Source organism: Bison bison, unplaced genomic scaffold (genome assembly GCF_000754665.1).
Source record: "Bison bison bison isolate TAMUID 2011002044 unplaced genomic scaffold, Bison_UMD1.0 scf7180017864050, whole genome shotgun sequence".
Classification (NCBI taxonomy): Eukaryota; Metazoa; Chordata; class Mammalia; order Artiodactyla; family Bovidae; genus Bison; species Bison bison.
In genome coordinates, this window is record NW_011494622.1 from 5,162,485 (window position 1) to 5,174,924 (window position 12,440).

The window sequence follows — 12,440 nt, forward strand, 5'->3', positions numbered from 1 at the left end:
GGCCACCTCATGCAAAGAGTTGACTCATTGGAAAAGACTCTGATGTTGGGAGGGATTGAGGGCAGGAGGAGAAGGGGACGACAGAGGATGAGATGGCTGGATGGTATCACCGACTCGATGGACATGAGTTTAAGTGAACTCCGGGAGTTGGTGATGGACAGGGAGGCGTGGCCTGCTGCGATTCATGGGGTCGCAAAGAGTCGGACACAACTGAGCGACTGAACTGAACTGAACTGACTGAGTATTCCACATCGTCTTTATCCATTCATCTGATGATGAGCTCTTGGGTTGGTTCTTATCTCGGCTATTGTAAATAGTGCTGCAGGGAACACTGGGGGGCGTGTATCTCTTCCAGTTAGGGTTTTCGTTTTCTTCAGATGAATACCCAGGAGTGGAGTTGCCAGATCATATGGTAGCTCGATTTTTAGTTTTTTGAGGTACCTCCATACCTTCTGTGGGGACTGCAGCTGGTTCCATTCCTACCAACAGCGCACAAGTGTTCCCTTTTCTGTGCGTCCTCACCAACGCTTGTTAGTATCTTTTCTTTCTTTATTTTTGGCTGTGCTGGGTCTTTTGCTGGGCTCGGGCTTCCTCCAGTTGCGGTGCGCTGGCCTCTCACAGTGACGGCTTCTCTCATTGCGAAGCACAGGCTCTAGGCCCATGGGCTTCAGTGGTTGCGCCCCTGGGCTCTAGAGCGCAGGCTCCATAGTTGTGGCACGCGGACTTAGCTGTTCTACCGCGCGTGGGATCTTCCCGAATCAGGGATCGGACCCATGCCTCCTGCATTGGCAGGTGAATTCTTTACCACTGAGCCACCAGGGAAGCCCTTGTTATTATCTTTTTGATGATAGCCATTCTGACTATGGTCTGAGGTGGTATCTCATTGTGATTTTCATTTGCATCTCCCTGATGATCAGTAATACTGAGCACCTTCTCACGCACCTGTCGGCCATCTGTATCTCGTCTTTGGAAAAATGTCTGTTCATGTCCTCTACCTGCTTTTTGGTTGTTTTGACATTGAGTTGTAAAACCTTGCCATTTGCAGCCACATGAATGGACTCAGAGGGTGTTATGCTAAGTGAACTAAGTCAGATAGAGAAAAATAAATGATATATGATTTCACTTACGTGCGGGATCAGAAATACAAACACACAAAACGAAACAGAAGCAGACCCGTAGATATAGAGAACAAATGGGTAGCTGCCAGAGGGGAGGGTGTAGGTGAGGGGGATGGACGAAATAAGTGCAGGGGATTAACAGGTACAAACTTCCAACTATAAAATAATGAAGCCATGAGGATGTCATGACAGCACAGGGAATATAGTCTAGAACATTGGAACAGCCTTGCATGGTGACAGATGGTACCTAGAATCATTGTGGTGATCACTTCATAATGTTATAAAACTATCAAATCACTATGTTGTACACCTAAAACTAATATGATATTGTGTTGTTATTGTTGTTCAGTCGCCCAGTCATGTCCAACTCTTTGCCACCCTGTGGACTTCAGCACTCCAGGCCTCCCCGTCCCTCACCATCTCCCGAAGTTTGCTTTATAACTTAATTTAAAAAAAGAAAGGAATCACCTCGGGGTCATTATCTCGATGTAGTTCTTGTGCTTATGCTCAGTCATGCCTGACTCTCTGTGACCCCATGGACTGTAGCCCGCCAGGCTCCTCTGTCCATGGGCTTCTCCAGGCAAGAGTACTGGAGTGGGTTGCCGTTTCCTCCTCTAAGGGATCTTCCCGGCCCGGGGATCAAACTCGAGTCTCTGGAAGTCTCCTGCACTGACAGGTGGATTCCTTACCACTCCACCACCTAGGGTAGTTACCCTGGGGAGAGAGGCAGGGATTGCCCTTGAGCCAGGGCTGCCGGGAGCTTTGTGGTCAGGGGCAGCAGCTGGGAGGGGCGACGTGGCACCGATGTGTCCCTTGTCGGTGTCACTGCCGCCAGCTGCCACTCGGCATCTACAACGTGGAGATCAGGAGAGAGTTTCTGGGCGAGTAATCTGGATGAATCTAACAGACTGGCAACTGAGTCCAGCTCTTCACTGCCTGGCACTGCTCATCGCCTCCTTGAGACCACAGTCAGCCCTTCGCTACAAGGGAGCCTGGGGAGTGCCTTTTGAATTTTTTATTTTTTGGCTTTTCTGCTGCTGCAGTTCAACATAGCGTTGTAGCTAGACTTCAGGAAGGGATTCTGTAAGTGTGTTGGAATAGGAGTCGTAAAAGCCAATCCATAATATTTACTGCTCCTACCACCAGGCTAGATGCATGTCCATTACCCTATTGATTTCCTTCTAGTGCCAGGGCCCTCAGAACAAAATAAAATACATGTGGTTGTTTGTTGAGTTTTATTTGCTCAATGCGTCCTCCTACCTCATTCATTTGTAAGTTCTACTTGCTAGTGGTAAAGAACCTGCCTGCCAACGCAGGAGACCTATGAGACTTGGATTCAGTCCCTGGGTTGAGAAGATCCCCTGGAGGAGGACATGGCAACCCACTCCTATATTCTTGCCTGGAGAATCCCATGGACAGAGGAACCTGGCAAGCTATAGTCCATGGGATGTCAAAGAGTTGGACATGACTGAAACGGCTTAGCACACACACACACTCATGCAGGGACACTGTCCCCCCTGTCCTCAGCTGTAGGCTCACTATAAACCACAGCACCCAGCATACAGCTGGCCCTCAGGAAATATTGGAGAAAAGTCAGCAGACCCTTTGAGAATTAAACAAAAGCAAATGATGGCCCTTTCCATGGAAAAATACTTCGAGTTGCAGGCACAGCATTTCCATCCCACTTTCTGAGATTCCTCAGGAAGAAACCAAAGTGAGGAGACGGAGACGACATGTGTGCCTTCATCACTTGGCTGTAAATGCAGCAATTTTGCTCATAGAGTGACTACAATGTATGGGACACCCTCTCCCCTCGACTAGTAAAAAGCCCAGATTAGAAATGCGTTGGCCCTCTGTGCAGGTGGGAGAGCACACGGGTCCCTGGCTGGTCACTGCCCTAAAAGTGCAGGCCAGCAGCTCACACCATTTTTGGAAACGCCTGGCTGCTGCAGAAACGGCAGTAGATCTCTATCCGGCATTTACACAAATTCCTGGAACCTGTGCCAGCTCGCCTTTCAGAGGGATTCGCTGGCAACACAAAAGGAAGAAAAAGAAATCCTAGGTCTTAGGGTGCATTTTTTTCATTCTCTTTCTACAGCTTAAAAAGCCTAAGAGCCTGAGAAGGGATTCATTCGAAGTCCTTGAATAATAGCCAGAAAGGGAGATTAATAAGAAAAGAAGGTATGTGAGTTTCAGAGCACAGGGGGAACTTGTCTGGGTTTTAGTATGAGAAGAATTTAGGGCACTGCCTGTGCGTTCAGCTTCCTGGTCCTGTTGGTATCTCTCAGCGCTTAGCTTCGGGGGTCCCACTTGCTTTTTCTGTCAGCAGGAAGGGACCGAAGTCAAGGTCAGTCCCAAGGTCACAGTGAGGTGGTCTCCCAGCCTCTGGCCCAGGCTCTCTCCTCTGGCTGCTGGTGGAGAATAAACAAGACTCCTGCTTTGCTCCATCCAGTGCTCATGGGCACAAGGAAAAGTTCTGCAGCCTCCAAGAAATCTGGCCTTGAGACATGCTCCTTTCAAGTGATGACTCTGCCCCCGACTTCCATATTTCAAAGGAGAGTCAGCCATGAAGAAGCAAACAAGTGTGCAGCCGGTTAATCAGATGGGGCTCCGAACTTCTAGATAGCGATCAGCTTTCTGCGTTAGTTCTTTTTCCAATGGGAATTCGTCCTTCACGATCTTCCTCCCCCGCCAAAAATATGTCATTTGGCACATTTAACAACCTGATGGACTCATTTTTTCCCCCATATGAAACATGGCAATATTTGTGAAAAGAAAGTTCCTTATCTCCCTTTATATGAGGGATGGTTCGTAATAAGCACAACGGTTTTTGAAATGTATTTTCTGACCTAATTCCTTTCAAACATGATTTCCATTTCGGGTAAATCTCAATGGCCAGCCATCCCAGCCTTGAGGAAGTTTGTTTCAGTGCTTTGGGGAAACGTGGAGTCCTGCTTGCGGCAACAATGGAATTGGAATTGTGTTGCTGTGTGCAGTGTGCAAGAGAGAGACCAAAGGCTGGACTTTGGAGAGAAGAGATTGAGAAAGAAAAAAGAGTGAGCCGGAGGGAGTGAGAGACATGGAGCTGGAGAGAGATGAAGAGAGAGGGGAAAAAAGAAAGAATTATATGCATCTCTTAAGCGTATAAAGGTGCTGGGATCCCAGAGCTTCTGCCCTGATGGTAGAGAAGAGACCTTGTGGGGAGCAAGGCTGGTCAGGAGACCCTACCTGCTGTGCTAGGAGGATGTGGTGATTGCGGGGAGTTTTTGAGGGGGGAGAGCGAACCGTTGTGTCTGTTCCCTTGGTGTTGGGAGAGGGTGGGAAGAAGCTGAGAGGGGCCACCTGAGCATCTAATGAAGGAGGATTTTAAATTAAAAAATCAGGTTGAACTAAATCTGGATTCACCATCCTACTTCGTCTTCATCACCAACCCCAGCAGGTCAAAACTCCTGACTGGGATGTGATTGGTTATAGAGAAATTGAGAAGCTACGTTTTCTTTACCCACCCGAGTGCAGTGTGGACAGTTTTGCTGCCCACTCAGTTCAAGTTAGCCAGTAGTTAGCGCGTCTACTTTGTTGACGAATAGTCCTGCGGGAGGCAAAAGGAAACGGAGAAATGACACCTAAAGTCATCTTGATGACCAAGTCCTTTCTTTTTACTACAAGGTACTGAGTCACAAGGCTTTTTTTTTTTTTTTAAAGAAATGGAAATTGGGCACATCAATTTCTCTCTAACCTATAATCGCCCACAGAGAAGCAGAGTTTTCATCCATCTGAACTCCACTCAAGCCCAAGTCAGTTTAACAAACATCCTGAGTTATTTTCAGCCGGGATCGGTGCTGAAATTAATTTCCAGGCCCAGATGCACTCTCTCCTGCTTGGACATGACATCAGCAAGCCAAGGCATAGATGATTTTTCTATCCCATTCATCTTATCACAAGTAGTATTAAGTTGTTATGAAACACTTTATAGTGTGAAAAAAAACCTTATTTTTACACATATTAACTTTTTGATAAATACTTCTAAATATATAATTACCTATCAAAATCCCAGCCATTCTTAGTTTTAAATATAAAGAAGTGAATGTGCTTTTGTACATGAAAAGTAGTGTTAGTCACTTAGTCATAGCCAACTCTTTGCGACCCTGCTGACTGTAGCTGGCCGGGCTCCTCTGTCCATGGGATTCTCCAGGCAAGAATAGTGCAGTGGGTTGCCATTCTCTTCTCCAGGGGATCTTTCTGACCCAGAAATTGAACCCGGGTCTTGTGCATTGCAGGCAGATTCTTTACCATCTGAGTCACCAGGAAAGTTTTGTACATACTCCATGGCTCTTTAAACGGACTGTGCAAATTGGGAGAAACTTTGCTCCCAACATTTAATATAAAAAATGAGAAACAGTAGAGAAATAATTGGCAGAACACCAGTTATCTGTTGGTAAAGGCTGAGAATTGCCCAGATGGAGGTGAACAGCAGGCCCAGTCTGTCATTTTTATTTGCCTCTAAGACTGTTGACCCGTGGACTGTCTTCTGAAGAATTAAAGCTAACTCATTTTTTATGTTTACCTGATACTCCCCAATGATCCAACTTACCAGCTCAGTTTTATTTTTACAATCTTATAGTCAGATTCCGATTTCATTTGCAAGCTGAGATGAGTCCAAGTCTGCCACTTCAATAAATATCTCAGTTAATCCATTTTAATGAGCAGAGACCTAATGCACGTAAGCCAGAGACAAATGTGGAAAACAAAATACCAAAACAGCAGCAATTAAAATGACACAGCAGGGAAGCAATAGGAGAGCACAGGCAAGATTACACGAATGAACTGACTTGAAAGGGAGGAATCTGAGCAAGGGCCCTGCATTCAGTCACTGGCAAAGGACAGTTAAACGATCAGGACAAGTAAGTAGAAGGGGAGGTAGGAGGTTGGGTGGGAGAAAACAGGAAAGTCAGTGTTAGAGATGGACGAGGTCAAGGGAACTAGCCTTTCTTCCACTTAGCCATCCCTTCATTGACTGAACCAGGGCTTACTTAGAATAAACGTTGTAGAAGGCTGTGCGTGAGATGAAACACAGGAAAGAGAAGGGAAGAAGAACAAAGGGATAGAACTGATCTCGACCAAGAATTATGAGCTCTTTAAACTGGGGAGGTGACAGCAGAATTATACAGTCTGATTCAGTTCATCTGTTACACACGGGAGGGGACTGATGAAAAGTTGGGCTTTTCCAGGCAGGGATGTAGATAAGAGAAATGAAGCTGTAGAAAAAAGGGAGCGATGTACAGGGAAGGCTGGATGAGGAGGGTAAGGAGAGACTCCTGTGATCCAGACAGCAGCTCACTGTTGACCTGGACCCAGTGACGGGGAGGGGAAGGATGCTGAAGAAAGGGGTGGGCCGTAGGCACAATTTAGCAGCCCTACAGACTTAGAAGACAGGCAGCAAAACATACGCGTGTAAAGCAGACGTGGACATCAGTCTCCTGAGTTTCCACGGACATAGGAAAACTCTCCCTGTACCTCTTATGCTTACTCCTGAACAATCATGGTAAAACCCTCTGCTTTTTCTACCACTGCCAGGGAACCCAAATCTCAAGGCTGCTGCAGGTCCAAACAAGGAGAATGAGTAAACAGAGAAGAAAGGAAGGAACAAAGAGCAGACTCAAGTGTCTAATGACTCTAATCTCTGGGTAGCCTATCCGGTCACTGAATTTTAAAATGAAATTTAATTTTTCCAGCATTTAGAATTTTCACGTTAAAAAAAAAAAACCAAAAAAACCGATCTCTTTGCTCCATCTAGTGTTGTATGTTGAAATGACATGCTCCTTGACACCTCTCACAACCCAGAGGAATAGCAGTGTTACCCAACCACAGAAAGTTGAATGAGGGACCAGACAAGATGAGCCTCTTCTGTTGAAAAACCCTGAGAAGTGCTCTGAAGCAGAAGATCAGGCATTCCAAGCACCAGTTGAATTTCTTCCATTGTAGCCAAGGAAATCCCCAAACCTAAGGTGAGACAGTGATTGTGATCCCCTTACTGACTTGGAAGTTCAGATGTGAGACATGACCCTAGCTGCCAAAACAATGAGAACGAACGTAGCCTAGAATATAACCTTACAGATTAACTTGAGCATCAGCAGATACATCATACACTATAGAGACTTAAGTGTATTCTAGAAGGAAAGAACAGAGCATGTCATATTTGTATAACCATATCTGATTTTTAAAAAGAACATGTTAAGTAAAACAGAGTCTTAAGGCTATTTAATTGTAATTGCTAAAAAGTATTAAATAGGTAAGTAAAATTACCACTGAAAGATACTAATAATAGTAATGACCATTCATTGAATATTTACTATATGCCAGACATGTGCATACACTATTTCATTTAATCCTCACAATAGTCCTCTAAAGTGGGTATCACTAAAGCCGTTATTCAGATGTAGAAGTTAAGGCCACTCAAGGTCATTCATAGTCATTAACCGACAGAACTGTGATGCGAACATCAATCTTTCTGATTACAAAGCTCTGGTTTTCCCTGCTGTGCCTCTTTCTGTCAGAACTGTTTTAAATTCATGACTATAGGTGTAAAAGTTCAACTTCCTATCTGTTTCCTATTTCTTCAATCTGTTTCCTATCGTTTTCACTCAGTTCAGTTCAGTTCAGTCACCCAGTCGTGTCCGACTCTCTGTGACCCCATGGACTGCAGCACGCCAGGCCTCCCTGTCCGTCATTTTCATTAGACTAGTTTAAAATGATACCCAGAAGTGATCATCTCATGTTGCAAAAGTGCAGCACAACTGAAATGATCACTCGAAACTTGGAACGCACCCAAACTGTGAGGCAAAGGAAAAGGATTTTCATAACTGTGCATCTTATTTCCAAATGCCAAGGAGCAGGTCCCCCCACCTGAGGGGCTGGTGGTACCAGGCACTGACATTATCGACACGTCGATCATGTGAGAAGCAGGTGCGTTGCAAATGAGTGGCTTCTCCAGAAACCTTGGCTCATTAACTTAATGAAGCAAAGGCGGTTCTGCAGTCTCAACACAAAATGGAGGATGGTCAAATTCTCTACTTGCTTAGCAGATTAGCCAGTTCCTCAAAGTCCTATGCCTTTTGCTAGGCCTTGTCAGGAACTGTCCAAAAACATAAAGCAAAAAAGATGGGAGAAATGTTCTCTCAAATTGCATTTGATTGGTTCATGAGCACTCTTTAAACTATCTTAAGTTAATTATGTTCCTGTTGAGAAGAATTTTGTTTTCTATACAAGGACCAATCATTCCATGATGCTGGGTCATTAAACTTCCCAAGTTTGGAACAAAAATTTCCTCTGTGAATGGATGTAAAGGTGTGTTGGACCAAAGTAACATATTTTAGGTCTTCAAAGCATCTTAGAATAGTTTGGTTTAGTACTAAAGTGTGTTTATTGCTAAAGTGGTCAAGCTTGATGGCAGCAAAATGTTAAAAGATCTCATCTTCCTCTTTTAGAACTTTATAGTTGTTTATTTTTTTCATATTTTAAGGATAAGGACATTGGTATATTCAAGTCAGCAAGAAAACAAAAAGAGATTTGTTTCTTTAACATTTCTGGGTTTATATGAGGGGGAATTTTAGAGATCTGGCTAAATGTAAACTTCCACATCCAAAAGCTGAATGTTTACTTAGATTTGCCAAATGCCATATACCTCTAATTTCTTCTGTGTGGATGCTGGTATGATGCTGCTGATAGCTTATACTTACCCTCCGATACTTTGCCAACTAGTTTTGCTTGTGATGCAGTCCATGGGTCTGAGGTTTTGCTATCCAATTGCTCAATCTACTTTAAATCTGCTCTTATCTGCTGCCACTGCCATATCTTCAGAGCCTGTACATCTCAGTGTTCATTCTTTTTATTATGATTCATTCATTCATTCTTTTTATTATCTTTCTTTATTTTATATGAATTATTATCATTCATTCTTTATTATGTTAATAAGAACAGAGTATGGGCATGATAAAAGCTTAAACAACATGCAAGAGTTTACTATGAAAATTAAATCCTTTTTCCTTCACACATATACCTAGAGTTCTCCCTTCTCTGGGAGTAACTACTATTCACACTGTCTTACATAATTTTCTAGAGCTTTTCTAAGACTATAAAAGAATATTCTTTAGAGATATAGGTACTTTTTTCTCTTTTTATAGAAATGGAGTATACCATATATTGTTTTGCAATTTGGCTGTATCAGTTAACAACATAAATTGAAAACCTTTCTAAAATGGTAAATATATACCTACCCCATTTTAACTCCCCTGCAAGTATTCTGTTTATTGAGTTAGCAAATGTTATGGACCAATCCTGTATTAGCGCAGTGAAAGTTTGTGAACATAATGTTTTAATCATTCTGGAGAGTATATTGAGGAGTTAAACTCCCAGAATGAAATGGAAGAGCATAGAGTTGAAAAACTTTTCTAAGCAAGAAACAAAATTCAGATGCTGTGAGCAGATGGATAAATATGATTACACTAAACTTTTTCATGGCCTAAAACAACCCTGAAAAAAATTTAAAGACAGGGACTTCCCTGGTGGTTCAGTGGTTAAGACTCCATGCTTCCACTGCAGGGGGCCCAGGGTCGATCTTTAGTGGGAGAACTACGATCCCATAAGCAGTGTGGCCAAAACAATTAAAAGGCAATTAACAAACCAGGGGAAATGACAGGGTATACAATAAAAAGTTTCATTTTCTTAGTATTAAAAACTTCTTATAAATACTAAAGAAAATTACAAAAACAGTAGAAAAACCAGAAAATAACATAATCAGAAATGTTAGTGAGAAACAAATAAAGATGAAAAAAGTATCAGCTTCGCTCAGTTACCAAGGGCCAAAAAGAGGGGGAGGGAAAATTGGGAGATTGGGATTGATATATACACACTTCTAGAAGTAAAATGACTAATAAGAACTTACTGTATAGTACAGGAACTCTACTCAATACTCTGTAATGACCCATATGGGAATAGAATCTAAAAAAAGAGTCGCTGTATGTAAATGTATAATTGATTCACTTTGCTGTACAGCAGAAACTAACACAATGCTGTGAATCAACCATATTCCAATAAAAATTAATTTTAAATAAGTAAATGAATGAATAAATTAAAAAATTACATTTCCTGATGGCTCAGTGGTAGAGAACCCACCTACAATACAGGACACGCAGGTTTGATCCTTGGGGCCAGGAAAATCCCCTGCAGGAGGAAATGGCAACCCAGTCCAGTATTCTTCACTGGGAAATCCCATGGACGGAGGAGCCTGGCAGGCTGCAGTCCATGGGGTTGCAAAGAGTCGAACATGACTGGGTGTACATACACACACACCAAAGATGCTATTTTTCATTTATCAAACTGTCGAAGTTTAAGTATCCTTGAAACTATATGAAAGAAGGAACTCTCAAGATCTGTTTGGCAGGAATATAATTTGAGGATTTGTATAACGTTTTGGATGAAGATAGAACAATAACTACCAATGTTAATAGCATATTCTTATTTTTAAAACATACACTTTTAAGTCTCCTAATATCTTCAGGTCCTTGTCAATGACATCTCCTTAACCAGTCTCCCCTTTGATGTGCTGGTGGTGTGCCCTGCGACATGTGGGCACCTGGCTGTAACAGTATCTGAATGCCCCCAGGTGGTGATTTGACAGATAAAATCAGGTCCTGTTTTCCTAGACTATCTATGGGTACTCCTCAAGAAATACAAAATTGTTAATCTGATTAAATGCCGTTTATGTGCTCACAAGCTTTTGCACACAATTAGCTTATTTGTTTTGAGTGTTCAGAACTCAGAGGTACTGCCTATCTAGCTTTCTTATAAGAATTACTTGATTGATATTAGTAGAAAAAAACAATCAATAGCTATAATTTATTGAGTACACTCTATATGCCAAACATTGAGTTGAATCATCCCTGATCTTCACAGTAATTCTGTTAATTGGTTACTCTGTCCCCAATTGACTGAGAAGGAAATTCATGCTTAGATGAGGAAAACTGCCAAAGATCATAAAGCTAGTAAGTGACCGAGTTATGATTTGAACTTGGGCTTGATAAGCTCCAAAATCACAGTATTTGCCTTTCTCAGTAGTTGGGAATCATATTTAGAAATCACATGAGGTAAGATACCTACTTGTTGATGCTGCTTACTGTGAATGAAATTGTTTTCTTCATTCTTTTTTTCTCTTTTTGGCCATGTGGCTCCAGAAATTTTAGTTCCCCAACCAGGGCCTGAACCCCTGCCCTCAACAGTAAAAGTGAGGAGTCCTAACAACTGGACTGCCAGGGAATTCCCATGAAATTGTTTATTTCTTTTCAGATTTACTTATTGTTAGTGCATAGAAACACAGCTGATTTTTGTGTGTTGACATTGTATCCTGCAACTCTGCTGAATTTATTGGTTCTATTTGTGTGTGTGTGTATGTGTGTGTGTGTGTGTGTGTGATACTGTGTGTGTGATCCTTGGAGTTTTCTATATATAAGATCATGTCATACCTGTTCAGAGGTCATTTCACTTCTTTCTTCCTAACTTGAGTGTCTTTTGTTTATTTTTCTTACCTACTTTTCCTCCTGAGAACTTCCAATACTATGTTGAATCAAAGTGGCAAAAGCGAGCATCCTTGTCTTGTTCCAGATATTAGGGGAAAGGTTTTTAGTCTTTCATCACTGAGTATGATATTAGTTGTGGGGTTTTCATAATAGCTCTTATTTTGTTGAGGAAGTTTCCTCTGTTCCTAGTTTGTTGATCTCACATAATTTTGGTTTGTTTTGTGTTTTCTAACATTGTCTAGTAAAGTAATGCTCAAAATGCTTCAAGCCAGGCTTCAACAGTACATGAACCGAGAACTTATATATGTTCAAGCTGGATTTAGAAAAGGCAGAGATTTCAGAGATCAAATTGCCAACATCTGTTGGATTATTGAATAAGCAAAAGAGTTCCAGAAAAACATCTACTTCTTCTTTATTGACTATGCCAAAGCATTTGAATATGTGGATCACAACAAACTGTGGAAAATTCTTCAAGAGTTGGGAATACAAGACCACCTGACCTGCCTCTTGAGAAACCTGTATGCAGATCAGGAAGCAACAGTTAGAACTGGACGTGGAACAACAGACTGGTTCCAAATCGAGAAAGGAGTATGTCAGGGCTGTATATTGTCACCCTGCTTATTTACCTTATATGCACAGTACATCATGAGAAACACTGGGCTGGATGAAGCACAAGCTGGAATCAAGATTGCCAGGAGACATATCAATAACCTCAGATATGCAGATGACACCACCCTTATGACAGAAAGAA